At 47.5% G+C, this 18,294-nt stretch overlaps 1 protein-coding gene across 1 annotated transcript in view; it reads left to right on the top strand.

Annotated features, from left to right (window-relative positions):
* The first annotated feature begins 1,550 nt into the window (after positions 1 to 1,550).
* Positions 1,551 to 18,294, top strand: part of LOC119967040 (leucine-rich repeat and fibronectin type-III domain-containing protein 2) — a 145,817-nt gene continuing 129,073 nt past the window's right edge. Inside the window, exon 1 of the mRNA XM_038799052.1 lies at positions 1,551 to 1,846. The gene's annotated coding sequence lies outside the window, so the exon portion shown is untranslated. The remainder of the gene's footprint in view (positions 1,847 to 18,294) is intronic.

Below are 18,294 nucleotides of genomic sequence, written 5' to 3'. Positions count from 1 at the left end.
GGCCGTGTTATCATATGACCTTGCACCACGGATGCTGTAGACTGTCTATTTATATACTTACCATTAACCCTTTTACACAACGTCACCCCCATCCCCCATGCCTCTAACTATATTGAATACAAAATTCTGCATCTCTGCCTGAAGTTTCTGCCTTCATCCCTCGTCCACAGAAATAACCATTGTGGTGCTTTCACCAGACTCCTCGACTCCTGTAAATGACCTTGTTTACAGCTCCCTCAGAGGATTTCAGTTCTCCACATTCTCCTTGAAGTAGGTCACGTATATGTGAATCCTCAGAGAATATCAGCTCGCTGTTCAGATCATCTTCCGAGTCTTCTGGGAAACTGGTAGAGTGCGACATCATCTTCGCCATTAGAGGTTCAGACAGGGCCAGACCATTGAGGGGAGGGGGTGGTGTGGAAGAGTAGCTCAGCAGTCCAGAGAACGTTCATGAGATGGATCCTAGGGATGGAGGGATTTTCTTATGGGGAAAGGTGGAGTAGCTTGGGCCTGTACTCTTGGAGTTTAGAAGATTGAGAGTCAACCTTATTGAGACATAAAGGATTCTTAGGGGGCTTGACACAGTAGATACTGAGAGGTTGTTTCCCCTTGGGGGAGAATCTAGGACCGGGTGGCAATATCTCTGAGTAAGGTGTCACCCAGTTAAGACAGAGATGAGGTGAAATTTCTTCTCTCAGTGGGTAGTCAATCTGTGGAGTTCTTTACCACAGAGAGCTGTAGACGCTGCGTTATTAAGAATTATCTAGGCTGACACAGAGATATTTTTAATCAGTAAAGAACTTGAGGGGCCAAGGGATAAGGCAGGAAAGTGGAACTGAGGATTATTACAACAGATCAATCATGATCTCATTGGCGGAGCAGACGCAATGGGCTAAATGGCGTACTTCTACTCCTACATCTTATACAAAATTATGAGGGGCATAGACAGGGTGGATAGTCAGAGACTTTTTCCCAGGGTAGTGGGGCCAATTACTCGGGGGCATAGGTTTAAGGTGCAAGGGGCAAGGTTTGGACGAGATGTATGAGGCAAGTTTTTTACACAGAGAGTAGTGGGTGCCTGGAACCCGCTGCCGGAGGAGGTGGTGAAAGCAGGGACGATAATGACGTTTAAGGGGCATCTTGACAAATGAAAATCGCTTATTGTCACGAGTAGCCTTCAAATGAAGTTACTGTGAAAAGCCCCTAGTTGCCATATTCCGGCACCTGTTCGGGGAGGCTGGTACGGGAATCGAACCGTGCAGCTGGCCTGCTTGGTCTGCTTTCAAAGCCAGCGATTTAGCCCTGTGCTAAACATGAATAGGATTAGGAATAGAGGGATATGGACCCTGGAAGTGTAGAAGATTTTAGTTTAGACTGACAGCATGGTCGGCGCAGGCTTGGAGGGCCGAAGGGCCTGTTCCTGTGCTGTACTTTTCTTTATTCTTATAGTCTTATAGACATTGTACTTTTTAATCAACAAAGGCTTTACCATCCTTACTCCTATTTCATCCTACCCATTAGCTTGTAGTATCTGGGTGAGCGAGTAATGTGAAGAAATCCGTAGGTTTCTGCGAAGTACTCAGAATGTTGGGTGCCAAGCTGTGGGCCATTATCACGGGTTTGGAATGTCATCTAAGGGAAAATTTATTTTCATAACTTAATGATAGCTTCTGACGTGGGACCATGAAGTAACTTAACCTCCATCTATCCACAGTAATAGTCAAAAGCTACAAGGCATATCTTCCTTTCGAGCACAAGGAAATCCATTCCGAGATATTCCCACAGTATGGACGGAAATTAGGATACCACTGGTGGTTCTCATTGCTCCTGGAGATGAATTACACAGGTAATGCGGGTCAAGATCATTCCCTCCACTGGTTTGGAGATCCCTCGTCATCAGACTGAATTTCACGGCAGGACACTCTGTAATCCTGAGGTACCCCTGGTATATTCTCGGAAGGAGCTCAAATCTGAGGTCTCCGGGTATAACCAACCTCAGCAATGGGATCACAACTGTTTACAATATATGTTAATGACTTGGAGGAAGGAAAGGAATGTACTGCAGCCACATTTACAGACGACACAAAAATAAGGGGAAAGGCAAGTTGCGAGAGGGATACAAACAGTTTGCAAAGAGATAGTGGTGGGTTAAGTAGGTGAGAGAAAAGTTGCCAAATGAAGTATAATTTGGGAAAATGTGAAGTTGTTCATTTTGGAAGGGGGAACAAAAGAACAGAATATTACTTAAATGGAGAAAAACTGCAGAAAGCTGCAACGCAAAGGGATTTGGGGGTTCTTGTGTACGAAACACAGAAAGCTCGCACACAGGTGTGGCCGGTAAACAGGAAGGTCAATGGAATGTTGGTCCTTATTCCACCGGGGTTGGAGTATCAGAGTCGGGAAGTCTTGCTGCAACTGTACAGGGTACTGGTGAGACCACATCTGGAGGACACTGAGCAGTTTTGGTCCCCTTATTAAAGGAGAGATATTATTTAATTGGAGATGGGCCAGAGAAGGTTCACTCAGGCAATCCCCGGTATGGAGGGATTGTTTTGTGGGCAAAGGTTAAACAGGTTGAGATTTTACTCATTGGAATTTAGAAGAATGAGAGGTGATCTCATTGAAACATTCAGGGGCTGACAGGGTAAATGCTGAGAGGATGTTCCCCCTCATGGGAGAGGAGGTGCAGAGGCCATAGTTTTAGAATAAAGGGGTGCCCATTTGAGACTGAGATGAGGAGGAATTTCTTCTCACACACTTGCGCCATGCGGAAGAGGCCCTTCGGCCCATCAAGTCTGTACTGACACGTGAAAAACCCCTGACCTATCGTCCTAATTCCATTTGCCAACACTTGATTATTTGATGATCATTTGAATAGAAACAATATGCAGGGGTACAGGGGAAAGGCACAAAACCATGATGCTCATTTGGAGAGCAGGTACAGACACGATGGGCCAAATGGCCTCCTTCTGCGCCGTGACAATTCTGTGATTCATTCCCTGTTGGCGGGTATCGCTGCCATTTACCGTCCATCCCTTCTTTCCCAGTGGAAGGGGTTCAGTCGTTGACCTTCTTGAACTGCTGCTGTCAGTGGTGTGAAGAAAATCTGACACTGACTTTTCCGGGAAGATTGCGGATAAGTGCTGGAGGAATTAACAGGAATAAAATCTGACAGTTCCTCGGGTGCAGGGATTAATACCCCTCGTGTTCTGAAAGAGGTGACACCAGGGATAATGGATGCGTTGGTTGTGATCTTCCAAAGTTTCCTAGGTTTTGAGATGGTCCCAGTGGATTGGAAAGTAGTAACTGCAACACGACCATTCAAGAAAGAAGGGGGCGAGAAAACAGGCAACTAAAAACCAGTTGGCCTGACATGAGTCGACGGGAACATGCTGCAGTCCATTGATAAGAAAGCGGTAACAGGGTACTCAGAAAATCATAGCATGGTTAGGCAGAGTCAACATGGTTTTACTAAAGGAAAATCATGTTTGGAAAGTTACCAAGCTTTTTGAGAATGTATAGCAGGAGAAAGGGGAACCAGCAGATGTGCTACACTTGGATTTTCAGCAGACATTCAACAAGGTTCCCGATTAAAGTTATCAGACAAGGTTAGGACTCACGGGGTTAGGAATGATATATTAGCATGGATAGAGGATTGATTGAAGAACAGAAAACAATTTTCAAGCTGGCTGGCTGTGACGAGTGGGGTGCCAAAAATATCCCGGGGTCTCGGCGATTTAAAATCTGCAATGATGACTTGGATGTAAAGAATAATGTATCAAAGTTTGTTGGTCTGGAAAGGGCTAAGTGAGAAGGAGGCGAGCTGGAGCTGTGTGGAGTCTGCACGTTCTCCCCCTGTCTGCGTGGGTTTCCTCTGGGTGCTCCAGTTTCCTCCCACAGTGCAGGTTAGGTGGATTGGTCATGCTAAGTTGCCCTTGGTGTCCAATCAAGTTAAGTGCGGTTACAGGGTTAGGGTGGAGGTGTGGCCTTAAATAGGGAGCTCTTTCCAAGATCTGGTGGGCCGAATGGCCTCCTTCTGCACTGTAAATTCTATGATTCTATGATAATATGGAGAAATGCCAAATGAGCATAATGACTTAGTACCGTTCCCCTGCCTTTTCTCTGCACATTTGTTTCTATTCGAATAATCATCTAACACCCTCTTGAATGGCTGGTTTAGCTCACTGGGCTAAATCACTGGCTTTTAAAGCAGACCAAGCAGGCCAGCAGCACGGTTCGATTCCCGTACCAGCCTCCCCGGACAGGCGCCGGAATGTGGCGACTAGGGGCTTTTCACAGTAACTTCATTGAAGCCTACTCGTGACAATAAGCGATTTTCATTTCATTTTTTCAACCTGCCTCCACCACACTTCGAGGCAGTGCATTCCAGACCCGAATCACTCGCTGTGTGAAAAATCACATCACATTTGCTTCTTTTGCAAATCATTTCAAATCTGTGCTCTCTCGTTCTTGGACCTTTTACAAGCTGTCACAGTTTCTCCCTATCTACTCTGCCCAGATACCTCATGATTATGAACATCTCCATAAAATCTCCTCTTCGCCTTCTTCTCTCCAAGGAGAACAGTCCTCGCCTCTCCAATCCATCCTCATCACTGAAGCTTCTCATCCCTGGAACCATTCTTGTAAACCTGTTTTAAGGCTGAATTTGGTGGATTTTGGGGGCTCAGGTAATAAAGGGCGATGACGAGTGGCCGGGTCAGACAACTGCATGTCAGTGTGTTGCAGGAGTTGGTGATTGAGATAGTGGATGTATTGGTGGATGTCTTTCAAAATTCTATAGATTCTGGAAAGGTTCCAGCAGGCTAGAAAATTGCAAAAGTTACTGTTTTAGTAGGGAGAGAGAAAACAAAGAATTACAGACATGATAGCTGAGGTCAGTTGTAGAGAAAATGTCAGCATCAGCAATAAAGGATCTAATAACTAGACACTTGGAAAATAATATAATTGTGCAGAGTCAACATGGATTTGTGAAAGGAAAATAATGTTTGACAAACCTTTTGGACTTTTTTGAGGCTGTTACTTGCAGCATAGATAATAGAGATGTGTAGGTATGTTATAAGTGGGTTTTTGATATGGTCCCAAATAGGAGATTAGAAAACTATATTAGAGCACATAGGAGAGGGGATAATGTACTAGTAGGGATGGAGATATGGTTAACAGACAGAAAACAGAGTAGGAATAAACAGTCATTCTCAGGAAGGCAGGCTGTGATGAGTGATGTGCCGGAAGGATCGGTGTTGAGGGCCATAATCTATATTAATGGTTTGGATGCGGGGGCCAAATGTTATGTTTCCAAATTTGTTGATCACTCCAAACTCGGTGAGAATGTCCGTTGTGAGGAGAATGCAAGGAGGCACCAAGGGGACCTGGACAGGCTAAGTGAATAGACAAGAACATGGCAGATAGAATGGAATGTGAATGAGTGCAAAGTTATCCACTTTGATGGAAAAACAGAAAGACAGAGGGCGCGATCCAACCAAAAAAAAAATGAACCTGCTCTGGGCGGGGTTAGAGGGGTCGTTCCTGGCACTTGCAGTGCCGGCAGCGACCCTGCTATCTAATGGCACTCTGTTGTGTTTTCGGGGCCTGGCTGGAATGAACGCCCCCCAGGCTGCCCTTAGCATCATTTCCTGTACTGAGAGGAGCTCCTCAGGCAGGAAAAGGACGGATCATTCAAAAATGTCCATTGATGTCTCGGCCCCCGAAGCGACCCCTGGGTCCCCACAATGTCCCAACTCACATAAAAAGGGGTCCTTGAACCCCTCTGCACCCCACCTCATAAGGGCAGGGCCTCCCAGAGCCCAACCCCCCACATGGGTGGAATGTGACCTAGGCACCTTGGCACTGCCAACATGGCACACTGGCAGGGTCCCTGCCAGCATGGCAGTGCCACCTGGGCACTCTAATAGTGCCGGAGTGGCACATGTGGCACTGCTGAGGTGCCACTCTGGCAGTGCCAAGATGCCCAGCTGGCATCAACAGTGCGAGGATGCCACCTGCCCATGTGCCAGCAACCGGGGCACCTCCAATTGCCTGGGAGACTCCGCCAAGTGCCGTTCCCCCGGTCCCCGTTTGAGGGGACCAGTGCGAAACGGCGCCTGGCTGGGGTCTCCTCGGCGAGGCCAGTAGACCCCAGGAGTCGGTTCCATCTGGCATTGGCAGAGTTAAGTGAGCTTTTAAACTCAGTTAACTCTACATGTCTGGGTCCAACCCATTGTGGCAGGATCCAGATTGTGACGCCTCGCGACATCTCGTTACATCTCGCGAGGCGTAACGACCATTGGTGATCCTGGAAGATGCCTCTCCTGGGATCCACAGGCCGCGTCCCATCCCAATTCCAGTGGTTTGCGGCTGATAGATTGCACCCAGAGTATTTCTTAAAAGGTGAGTGGTTGGGAAGTGTTCAAAGAGACCTGGGTGTCCTTGTTCATGAGTCACTAAACGCTAGCGTACAGATGCAGCAAGCAATTAGGAAGACAAATGGTGTTTTGGCCTTCATTGCAAAGGGGATTTGAATACGGGAGTAAAGATGTCTTGCTGCATTTGTATAGAGCCTTGGTAAAACCTCACCTGGAGTATTGTGTACAGTTTGGATTTCCTTCTAAAACAAAGGATGTACTTGCTTTGGAGGGAGTTCAACTGTAGTGTTCTTTATGATTCTTGTTCTCAGGATGGATGTTGTAGTGTTCACAAAGACCCCAGAGTTCACAAAAGCTAAGTTCATCAACAAAGCTAACATTTACTTACACTGCTTAATTAAAGCTCGACCATTTACTCCTATAGTAAACAAGAAGGGGGCACGGTAGCACAGTGGTTAGCACAGTTGCTCTCCAGGGTTCCAGGTTCGATTCCCGGCTTGGGTTACTGTCTGTGCAGAGTCTGGACGTTCTCCCCGTTTCTGCGTGGGTTTCCTCCGCTTTCCTCCCACAGTACAAAGATGTGCAGGTTAGGTGGATTGGCCATGCTAAATTTGCCCTTAGTGTCCAAAAAGTTGGATTGGGTTACGGGAATAGGGTGGGGGTGTGAGCTTAGGCAGGGTGCTCTTTGCAAGGGCCGGTGCGGACTCTATGAGCCGAATGGCCGCCTTCTGCATTGTAAATGTGATTCTGTGAATCATCTAGTAATCTACAATCTACACTCAACTACACTAGTCTTTACACTCTATCTCTAACTGCACTATCTTCTCTATCACTGCTCTCTCTAGCTCTCCTCCAACCCTCTCTCAGAAACTTTTGAGTCAGTGCTTTATATAGTTCTGCATCCAGCTCCATCTAGTGGTTAATTATGATATGACATTAAGCCATTGTATTCTGAACACTCCTATAATGTCACACAACAGAGGTTCACGCCTAATCAGACTAATCCTTGGGCTGGCGGCTCGTCTTATGAAAAGAGATTGAGAAAACTGGGGCTGTATTCTCCAGAATTTCCAAGAATGAAAGACGACCTAATTGAAACTTACAAAATTCTTACAGTGTGACAGGGTAGATGTGGATCAGACCTTCCCCTGGCTGGTGCGTCTGGAGCCAGGGGACACCGTCTCTGAATAAGGGCACGCCATTTAGGACCGAGTTGAGGAAGAATTTATTCACTCAAAGGGTGGCGAATCTTTGGAATTCTCTACCCCAGAGGGTGGTGGAAGCTGAGTCATTGAATATGTTCAAGATAGAAATCACGAGATTCTGGATTCTAATGACATCAAAAGGCACGGGGTTGGCATATTGAGGTAGACGAATCGCTATAATCCGTTTGAATGGCGGAGCAGGTTCATTGGGTTGAATGGCTTACTCCTATGTTCCTATGAAAGTAGAATTGAGCTCAAAGATCGGCCATTGTTTTGAATGGCAGAGGCGGCTCGAGGCGCCAGATGACCTATTCCTGCTCCTGTTCCTTAAGGCGTTATCATTTTCAGCTTGGTAAACGCTACAACTACTAATGCCATTCCTGTGCCCGGTACTCTAATAGATGGAAAATTACTGTCATGTTTGTCAAGGCAACAAGAATCCTCACGCTTCAAAGTAACTCATCATTTGAAGCACTTCTGAGAGTTAAGGCACTTCTTTGAAAATAATGTTGGACAGGACATGGCTATGTCTCAGTATAAGAAAACAGTGATCAAATTCTGTTTGGCTTGGTGAATAGGGGCTTGAGTGCTTGTTATCTGTAACTGAATATTAGCTGGACTGAATTAACTAATTATTGAGTGTATTATAAAACTATGCTTAATTGGTTGCAAAGCATTTTGCGCTATCCTGAAGTTATGAAAGTGCAAGTCCTTCTTTTAATTTTAATTTTATTATTGGTGATTATTCATTACATCCTCCGACAAGAGAGTTAGATTTTCCCTCACCAGATATATCTTTTGCAGGTGTATTCTGCAAAGCTGTTCACAATGATAGGTCACGTGGTTTTAAAAGCCTGAAGGGACTGGAAATTTTTCTATTTTGGACCCATTTTCACGTGGTTACATAACTCAGCAACATTTTGCCAGCGGGCCTTGAAAAGCAGTTTTCATATCTGCAAGGGAGCGTTACCGTGTTAAACACACAGAGCCCTGGCTCCCTCAAATGTTGGTCCATGAATAATTCAACGTTGAAATTAATAATTCAACTTGAAACTAGCTCAAGCCGAACCCTGGCTTTATCGGCAGACAGATATTTCATGGCAGGTATTTGACGTGACAAACCATGCGCAGAATCAGGATGGCTCCAGGTTGGGTCAAGGGCCTGTGCTGAGTGAGCAGATCTCTGCTGGAGTGGAGTGCCAGTGGGGGGGGGGGGGGGGGGGGGGGGGGTGAGACTTGGCACGGGAGGGAGAAGTGAGTAGATCCAATGGCCACATTGAAGCCAGTTTTCATAATCCCAGAGCATTTTGCAGGGAGTTTTGCACACTGGTTTTCAACGTAAATCAATGGTGTTCTCACTTGAAACAGATGGGCCCAATCAGAGTTGGACTCAGCCTCCCTGGACATCAGTGCCGAAGAATCAGTCATGTTCTCTATATCTGGTCTCACTGACCAGTCTCTTCATGTGTCCATAAGACCATAGAACATAGGAGCAGAATTGGGCCACTCGGCCCATCAAGTCTGCTCTGCCATTCAATTAGGGCTGATATTTTTCTCATCCCATTCTCCTGCCTTCTTCCTCTGACCCCTGATCCTGTTATTAATCAAGAACCTATCTATCTCTGTCTTAAAGTCACTCAGTGGTTTGGCCTCCACAGCCTTCTGCGGTAAACAGTTCCACAGATTCGCCAGCCTCTGGCTGAAGAAATTCCTCCTCATCTCTGTTTTAAAGGATCGTCAGCTTCGATTCACCAGGAAGCGCTCTTGCCTCAGAGTCAGAAGGTGGTGGGCTTGTCTCAATCCAACATTGTTTATTTCTCAACTAATAGTGCCAAGAAACAGATTATACAGTTGTTATATCATTACTGCTTGTGAGGATTTTCTGCGGGGCAAATTGGTTGCCGCATTTCTTACATTACAATGTTGGCTAAACTTCAAGTTTTTAAATTGGCAACTTGGGATGTGTCGAGGTAAAATTTTACCACAATAGATTCTTGTTTTTGCCTTTATAACTGAAACTACCTATGTAAACTTGGCGTGCTGTAATTTACTCCTCCCTCCCTGTGGTGGTGCTGTGGTGCCTCAGCTTTGTCCTTCCCGGAACTTCGTGCCTGTCCTGTAGAAAAACCACTTGGCTGCAAAAAACCTGATGTCGCCGCTCTCCAAATTGCCACGTGGGTGCCGATTTTGGTCTGGACCTATTTAGACTTGGCCGCTCACGCAGCAACAGAACTCTGGAGGCAACAGGTGCTCCAACTAAGAGTTGGAGGAACGACAGGAGTGGGTCCTTCGGCCTCAACCCCATTCTTGGCGCAGGGTTTTTTTTTTTTTTTTATAAATGTTTTTATTCAGTTTTCGTATTTTATATTGAACAAATTACAAATTGTTAGGAGAGAGAAACAAAAAAAAAAACAAACAAAAACAAACACGCAAAAATTAACATACATATTTACAGGTAAGCATCTTCGTAGTAGTAACTGCGCCCCCCCCCCCCTCAACATGTTTATTTAGCTTGGTTTTGGGCCTTAGCTAGCCATCGAACCCCCGTAACGAACCTGTTGCCCCCCCCCCTCCCGCTACCTTCCCCCGACTATTCTTCCTCTTGTACATTGGCCACAAATAGGTCCCGGAACAGTTGCATGAATGGCTCCCACGTTCTGTGGAAGCCGTCGTCCGACCCTCGGATGGCAAATTTGATTTTCTCCATTTGGAGAGATTCCGAGAGGTCGGACAGCCAGTCCGCAGCTCTGGGCGGTGCTGCTGACCGCCAGCCAAACAGGATTCTACGGCGGGCGATCAGGGAGGCAAAGGCAAGGGCATCCGCCCTCCTCCCCAGGAATAGATCTGGCTGTTCTGAAACCCCGAAGACCGCCACTATCGGGCATGGCTCCACCCTTACTCCCACCACTTTGGACATTACCTCGAAGAAGGCTGTCCAGTACTCCACGAGTCTGGGGCAAGACCAGAACATGTGGGCGTGGTTGGCCGGGCCTCTTTGGCACCGTTCACATCTGTCTTCCACCTCCGGGAAGAACCTACTCATACGGGTTCTTGTTAAGTGGGCTCTATGTACCACTTTTAGTTGCGTCAGGCTGAGCCTTGCGCACGTGGAGGTGGAGTTGACCCTATGCAGTGCTTCGCTCCAGAGTCCCCACCCTATCTCCATCCCCAGGTCGTCCTCCCATTTCCTCCTTGTTGCGTCCAGTACGGTGTCGTCCCTATCTACCAGTCGGTCATACATGTCACTACAGTTCCCTTTCTCTAGGATACTTGCGTCCAGTAGGTCTTCCAGTAGTGTCTGTCGTGGCGGTTGTGGGTACGTCCTTGTCTCCTTTCGTAGGAAGTTTTTGAGCTGCAGGTACCGTAGCTCGTTCCCCCCAGCTAGCTGAAATTTGTTGGCGCAGGGTTTTTGGAAAAATCTTTTTGTCACCACAACTGCCCTTTTCATCTTTGAGAAATGTTGGTGGAATCCTTCAGCAGGCATTCCTCACCTAATTTTTCATATTTATGGAGCATTCCATGTGGGATGCCGAAAGAAAGGACCCCACAGCTTTGAAGTGGCATCATCAATGCCTTAATAATAATAATAATCTTGATTGTCACAAGTAGACTTACATTAACACTGCAATTAAGTTACTGTGAAAATCCCCCAGTTGCCACTGGCGCCTGTGCGGGTACACAGAGGAAGAATTCAGAATGTCCAATTCACCTAACAAGCATGTCTTTCAGGACTTGTGGGAGCAAACCGGAGCACCTGGAGGAAACCCATGCAGACACGGAGAGAAAGCGCCAACTCCGCACAGACAGTGACCCAAGCCAGGAATCGAACCCGGAACCCTGGTGCTGTGAAGCAACAGTGCTAACCACTGCACTGCTGTGCCACACAAATTGGACATGGTTTGACTCACTGTGCTTTGTGCCTGTTTTATACTTGAGAAGTGAATTCAACTGTCCAAATTTCTATCTGAATACATTTCATCCAAGTAATTTTGTCCTGTTTTGAGTACTGTGTGACTTTAGAAGGAATCACTCATTAAAGGCATATTCTGGCACTTCCTCTGCAGATTGGGCTGACTGGAAAAGGGATGGCAGGTCCCTTTTCCTGGAGAGCATTACTGAACCCGTTGGGCTTTCTTAACAATCCAGCAGCTCCTGTGGTCAGTTTTTCTGATTATAGCCCAGAAATGGCCAGTTCCGTTGACTTTAATTTCACAATCAGAGGACAGGGATTTTAAATGATTGATAAAAGGACCAAATGGAAGATGGGAGGGTGGCGTGGGATGGGCAATGGGGGGGGGGGGGGGGGGCAGGGGGGGGTGCAGGGGGGGGGGGGGGGGGGGGTGGAGGTTAGTATTTACTGTTCAGTTCGTCGTTCTGATCTGGAACCCTGAAAGGGTGGTGGAAGCAGATTTACTAGTCATATGGAAAATGTAATCGGACTGCCTTGAAGGGTGAGTTGGATAAATGGAATTGTTCCTCCGAAGAGTCAGCACAAGGATAATGGACAGAGTGGCCTTGTTGCATACTAGATGATCCTGCGAATCTGCCACGGTGGGAATTTAATCCACTGGACGGGGTTTACCGGCTGTCCACGCCGGCGGGAAATTCAGGTCCCACGGCGGGGCACGGTTTTCCCGGCGACGAGGAGTTCTGTCGATGGGAAACTCTGTTGTCAATGGGGACAAAGTAGAAAGTGTCGAGAGCTTCACGTTTTTAGGTGTCCAGATCACCAACAACCTGTCCTGGTCTCCCCGTGCCGACACTATAGTTAAGAAAGCCCACCAACAACTCTACTTTCTCAGAAGACTAAGGAAATGTCAGCTACGACTCTCAGCAACGTTTACAGATGCACCATGGAAAGCATTCTTTCTGGTTGTATCACAGCTTGGTATGGATCCTGCTCTGCCACAGACCGCAGAAAACTACAAACCGTCATGAATGTAGCCCAATCCATCACGCAAACCAGCCTCCCATCCATTGACTCTGTCTGCAATTCCTGCTGCATAATTAAGGACCCCACGCACCCCGGACGTACTCTCTTCCACCTTCTTCTGTCAGGAAAAAGATACAAACGTTTGAGGTCACGTACCAACCGACACAAGAACAGCTTCTTCCCCACTGCCATCAGACTTTCGAATGGACCTAACTCGTATTAAGTTGATTCTTTTCTCTACACCCTAGTTATGACTGTAACATTACATTCTGCATTCCCTCCTTCCTTCCCTATGCACGACATGCGCTGTCTGCAAAGCATGCAAGAAACAATACTTTTCACTGTATTCTAATACATGTGACAATAATAAATCAAATCAAATCAAATCAATGGTGGGACCAGTCCTGTTCCATCGCTGAAAAACACACGTTGGGTTGGTGGGAAAATACCGCCTCATTTCCTTTAGATTGCTAGTCTTTTACTATAATCACTCAGCTGCTAAGCTTATCCTATGATATCTATCTTCCTTTCTCCTCAAAGCAGCACACTTCAGCTTCCCATATGTAATGCCTTAGGCAATCGGCTAGTATTACTAACAATTGGAATAGAAAGAGAGATCGACTGATCTATGCTCTGTCAGAATAGCGTAAGATTGATGGAAACTGTACCGCCTGCCAAATTTACATCAGGCGAACAGGGAAACTCAAACAGAATACACAGTTGGGGAAAATATCTGTCCTGAAACTGAGCTGACCTTCTGCATAAAAAATCCAGGATCCAAGGACTGGTACAGCAAGTGATCAGGAAGGCAAATGGAATGTTGGAGTTTATTGCAAGGGGAATGGAACATAGAAGTCGGGAGGTTTTTCTACAGTTCTTTAGGGTATTCGTGAGACCACGTCTAAAGTACTGTGTACAATTTTGATCTCCTTAAGAAAGGATATCGTTGCATTAAAGGTTGTGCAGAGAAGATTCACTGGACTGATTCCTGGAATGAGGGGGTTCTCCTATGAGGACAGGTTGGGACTTTAGACATGACAGTGTGGATGCTGGAAAGATCCCTGATGGGAGAGACAAGGGGTGGGATTCTCCGACCCCCCAGCCGGGTCGGAGAATTGCCGGGGGGGGCGTTAATCCCGCCCCGACTCCGGCTGCCGAATTCTCCGGCGCTGGGGTTTTGGCAGGGGTGGGAATTGCGCTGCGCCGGTCGGCGGCTGCTCGCAGCAGCCCCCCCCCCCGGCGATTCTCCGGCCCGCAATGGGCCGAGCGGCTGCCTGTTTTCGGCCGGACCCGCCAGCGTAAATCAAACCAGGTCCGTATCGGTGGGACCTGGCTCTAAGTGCGGCCTGCAGGCTTGCAGAGTCCTCGGGGGGGGGGGGGGGGGGGGGGGGGAGGGGTGCGCAGGGAGCTGGCCCGGGGGGTGCCCCCACGGTGGCCTGGCCCACGATCGGGGCCCACCAATCCACGGGCGGGCCTGTGCCGTGGGGCCATTCTTTCCCTCCGCGCCGGCTGCTGTCAACCTCCGCCATGGCCGGCTCGGAGAAGAACCCCCCCTGGCATGCGCTGGGATGATGCCAGCACACGCTGGCACTCCCATGCATGCGCCAACTCGCGCCGGCCGGCAGGGGCCCTTCGCCGCTGGTTGGCACGGCGCTAAGCTCTTCCACGCCGGCTGGCATGGCGCCAACACCCCGGCGCTGGCCTAGCCCCTGAAGGTGCGGAACATTCCGTACCTTCTGGACGGCCCGACTCCAGAGTGTTTCACGCCACTCCTCGGCACCGGTACGGCCCACCCCGCCAAGTAGGGGAGAATCCCGCCCCAAATCTGGGAGACACAGTTTAAAAATAAGGGAGATTTAAAACGGAGGTAAGAAGATATATTTTCTCACAGAGGAACATTCGCCTGGGGAATTATCTTCCTCAGAGAGCGGTGGGGACCGTGTCATTGAATATTTTTAAGATTGAGTTAGATAGATTCTTGACTGACAAGGGAGTCAAAGGTATTGGGGACAGATAGAAAAATAGAGGCCACAATCGGATCAATCAAAATCTTTTAAGGGGTCAAACGACCTTCTGATCCTCATTCATTTTAGAAACAATTTTTTTTTAAATTTGGAGTACCCAATTCATATTTTCCAATTAAGGGGCAATTAAGCATGGCAATCCATAGGGCTGGTTTAGCTCCGGGGCTGGTTTAGCTCACTGGGCTAAATCACTGGCTTTTAAAGCAGACCAAGCAAGCCAGCAGCACGGTTCGATTCCCGCACCAGCCTCCCCGGACAGGCGCCGGAATGTGGCGACTAGGGGCTTTTCACAGTAACTTCATTGAAGCCTACTCGTGACAATAAGCGATTTTCATTTCATTTCATTTCACCTACCCAGCACATCTTTGGGTTGTGGGGGCAAAACCCACGCATGGATAGAGCAGGGACACATGGATAGAGCAGGGACAGGAATGGTTGTTGCAGGTTCCGGGGTTTAGGTGTTTTAGTAAAGTCAGAGAAGGGGGCAAAAGAGGGGGAGGTGTGGCGCTGCTAGTCAAGGACAGTATTACGGTGGCAGAAAGGATGCAAGATGGGGACTCTTCTTCCGAGGTAGTATGGGCTGAGGTTAGAAACAGGAAAGGAGAGGTCACCCTGCTGGGAGTTTTCTATAGGCCACCTAATAGTTCTAGAGATGTAGAGGAAAGGATGGCGAAGATGATTCTGGAAAAGAGCGAAAGTAACAGGGTAGTTGTTATGGGAGACTTTAACTTTCCTAATATTGACTGGAAAAGATATAGTTCGAGTACATTGGATGGGTCGTTCTTTGTACAATGTGTGCAGGAGGGTTTTCTGACACAATATGTTGACAGGCCAACAAGAGGTGAGGCCACTTTGGATTTGGTTTTGGGTAATGAACCAGGCCAGGTGTTAGATCTGGAGGTAGGTGAACACTTTGGAGACAGTGACCACAATTCGGTGACCTTTACATTAGTGATGGAAAGGGATAAGTATACCCCGCAGGGCAAGAGTTATAGCTGGGGGAAGGGCAATTATGATGCCATTAGACATGAATTAGGATGTGTAGGTTGGAGAAGTAGGCTGCAAGGGTTGGGCACACTGGATATGTGGAGCTTGTTCAAGGAACAGCTATTGCGTGTTCTTGATCAGTACGTACCAGTCAGACAGGGAGGAAAGGGTAGAGCGAGGGAACCGTGGTTTACCAAAGAAGTGGAATCTCTTGTTAAGAGGAAAAAGGAGGCCTATGTGAAGATGAGGCGTGAAGTTTCAGTTGGGGCGCTTAATAGTTACAGGGAAGCGAGGAAGGATCTAAAGAGAGAGCTAAGACGAGCAAGGAGGGGACACGAGAAGTCTTTGGCAGGTAGGATCAAGGAAAACCCAAAAGCTTTCTATAGGTATGTCAGGAATAAAAGAATGACTAGGGTAAGAGTAGGGCCAGTCAAGGACAGTGGTGGGAAGTTGTGTGTGGAGGCTGAGGAGATAAGCAAGATACTAAATGAATACTTTTTGTCAGTATTCACTCAGGAAAAAGATAATATTGTGGAGGAGAATGCTGAGACCCAGGCTATTAGAATAGATGGCATTGAGGTGCGTAGGGAAGAAGTGTTGGCAATTCTGGACAAGGTGAAAATAGATAAGTCCCCGGGGCCTGATGGGATTTATCCTAGGATTCTCTGGGAAGCCAGGGAAGAGATTGCTGAGCCTTTGGCTTTGATTTTTAGGTCATCATTGGCTACAGGAATAGTGCCAGAGGACTGGAGGATAGCAAATGTGGTCCCTTTGTTCAAGAAGGGGAGTAGAGATAACCCCGGTAACTATAGGCCGGTGAGCCTAACGTCTGTGGTGGGTAAAGTCTTGGAGAGGATTATAAAAGATACGATTTATAATCATCTAGATAGGAATAATATGATTAGGGATAGTCAGCATGGTTTTGTGAAGGGTAGGTCATGCCTCACAAACCTTATCGAGTTCTTTGAGAAGGTGACTGAACAGGTGGACGAGGGTAAAGCAGTTGATGTGGTGTATATGGATTTCAGTAAAGCGTTTGATAAGGTTCCCCACGGTCGGCTATTGCAGAAAATACGGAGGCTGGGGATTGAGGGTGATTTAGAGATGTGGATCAGAAATTGGCTAGTTGAAAGAAGACAGAGAGTGGTGGTTGATGGGAAATGTTCAGAATGGAGTTCAGTTACGAGTGGCGTACCACAAGGATCTGTTCTGGGGCCGTTGCTGTTTGTCATTTTTATAAATGACCTAGAGGAGGGCGCAGAAGGATGGGTAAGTAAATTTGCAGACGACACTAAAGTTGGTGGAGTTGTAGACAGTGCGGAAGGATGTTGCAGGTTACAGAGGGACATAGATAAGCTGCAAAGCTGGGCTGAGAGGTGGCAAATGGAGTTTAATGTGGAGAAGTGTGAGGTGATTCACTTTGGAAAGAATAACAGGAATGCGGAATATTTGGCTAATGGTAAAATTCTTGGTAGTGTGGATGAGCAGAGGGATCTCGGTGTCCATGTACATAGATCCCTGAAAGTTGCCACCCAGGTTGATAGGGTTGTGAAGAAGGCCTATGGTGTCATGGCCTTTATTGGTAGAGGGATTGAGTTCCGGAGCCATGAGGTCATGTTGCAGTTGTACAAAACTCTAGTACGGCCGCATTTGGAGTATTGCGTACAGTTCTGGTCGCCTCATTATAGGAAGGACGTGGATGCTTTGGAACGGGTACAGAGGAGATTTACCAGGATGTTGCCTGGTATGGAGGGAAAATCTTATGAGGCAAGGCTGATGGACTTGAGGTTGTTTTCGTTAGAGAGAAGAAGGTTAAGAGGTGACCTAATAGAGGCATACAAAATGATCAGAGGGTTAGATAGGGTGGACAGCGAGAGCCTTCTCCCGCGGATGGAGGTGGCTAGCACGAGGGGACATAGCCTTAAACTGAGGGGTAATAGATATAGGACAGAGGTCAGAGGTGGGTTTTTTACGCAAAGAGTGGTGAGGCCGTGGAATGCCCTACCTGCAACAGTAGTGAACTCGCCAACATTGAGGGCATTTAAAAGTTTATTGGATAAGCATATGGATGATAAGGGCATAGTGTAGGTTAGATGGCCTTTCGTTTTTTTTTCCATGTCGGTGCAACATTGAGGGCCGAAGGGCCTGTACTGCGCTGTATCGTTCTATGTTCTATGTTAAACACAGGGAGACTGTGCAAACCCCACACGGATAGTGACCCAGAGCCAGGATCGAACCTGGGACCTCAGTGGCGTGAGGCAGAAGTGCTATCCACTGCGCCACCGTGCTGCCCCTGATCCTGATACATATGAAATGAAATGAAAATCACTTATTGTCACGAGTTAGATACTGGTTAACTATTAATCAAGGAACTGGGGAGGACGTTCCGTGAGTGATAAAGACGCACCTTGAGTGACAACGAATTGGGACTGCGGAGTAACTCCTGATAGGAGCCTTTCACCACCAGTGGGCTTTGCACAGAGTTTTTTTTTAAATTTAGAGTACCCAATTATTTTTTTTCCAATTAAGGGTCAATTTATCATGTCCAATCCACCTACCCTGCAGATTTGTGGGGGTGAGACCCAGCAGACAAGGGGAGATGTGCAAACTCCTCATGGGCAGGGACCCGGGGTGGGGATCGGAGCCGGGTCCTCGGCCGTGAGGCAGCAGTGCTAACCACTGTGCCACCCAAAGGCTTTGCACAGAGTTCAATCTTTCATTGATGGTAACATCTTGCTGTTGGAACCCCCTATTTGGTGTTATTT

Source organism: Scyliorhinus canicula, chromosome 6, assembly GCF_902713615.1.
Source record: "Scyliorhinus canicula chromosome 6, sScyCan1.1, whole genome shotgun sequence".
In the NCBI taxonomy this organism is placed as follows: domain Eukaryota; kingdom Metazoa; phylum Chordata; class Chondrichthyes; order Carcharhiniformes; family Scyliorhinidae; genus Scyliorhinus; species Scyliorhinus canicula.
This window is presented reverse-complemented; position numbering and strand designations above follow the sequence as displayed.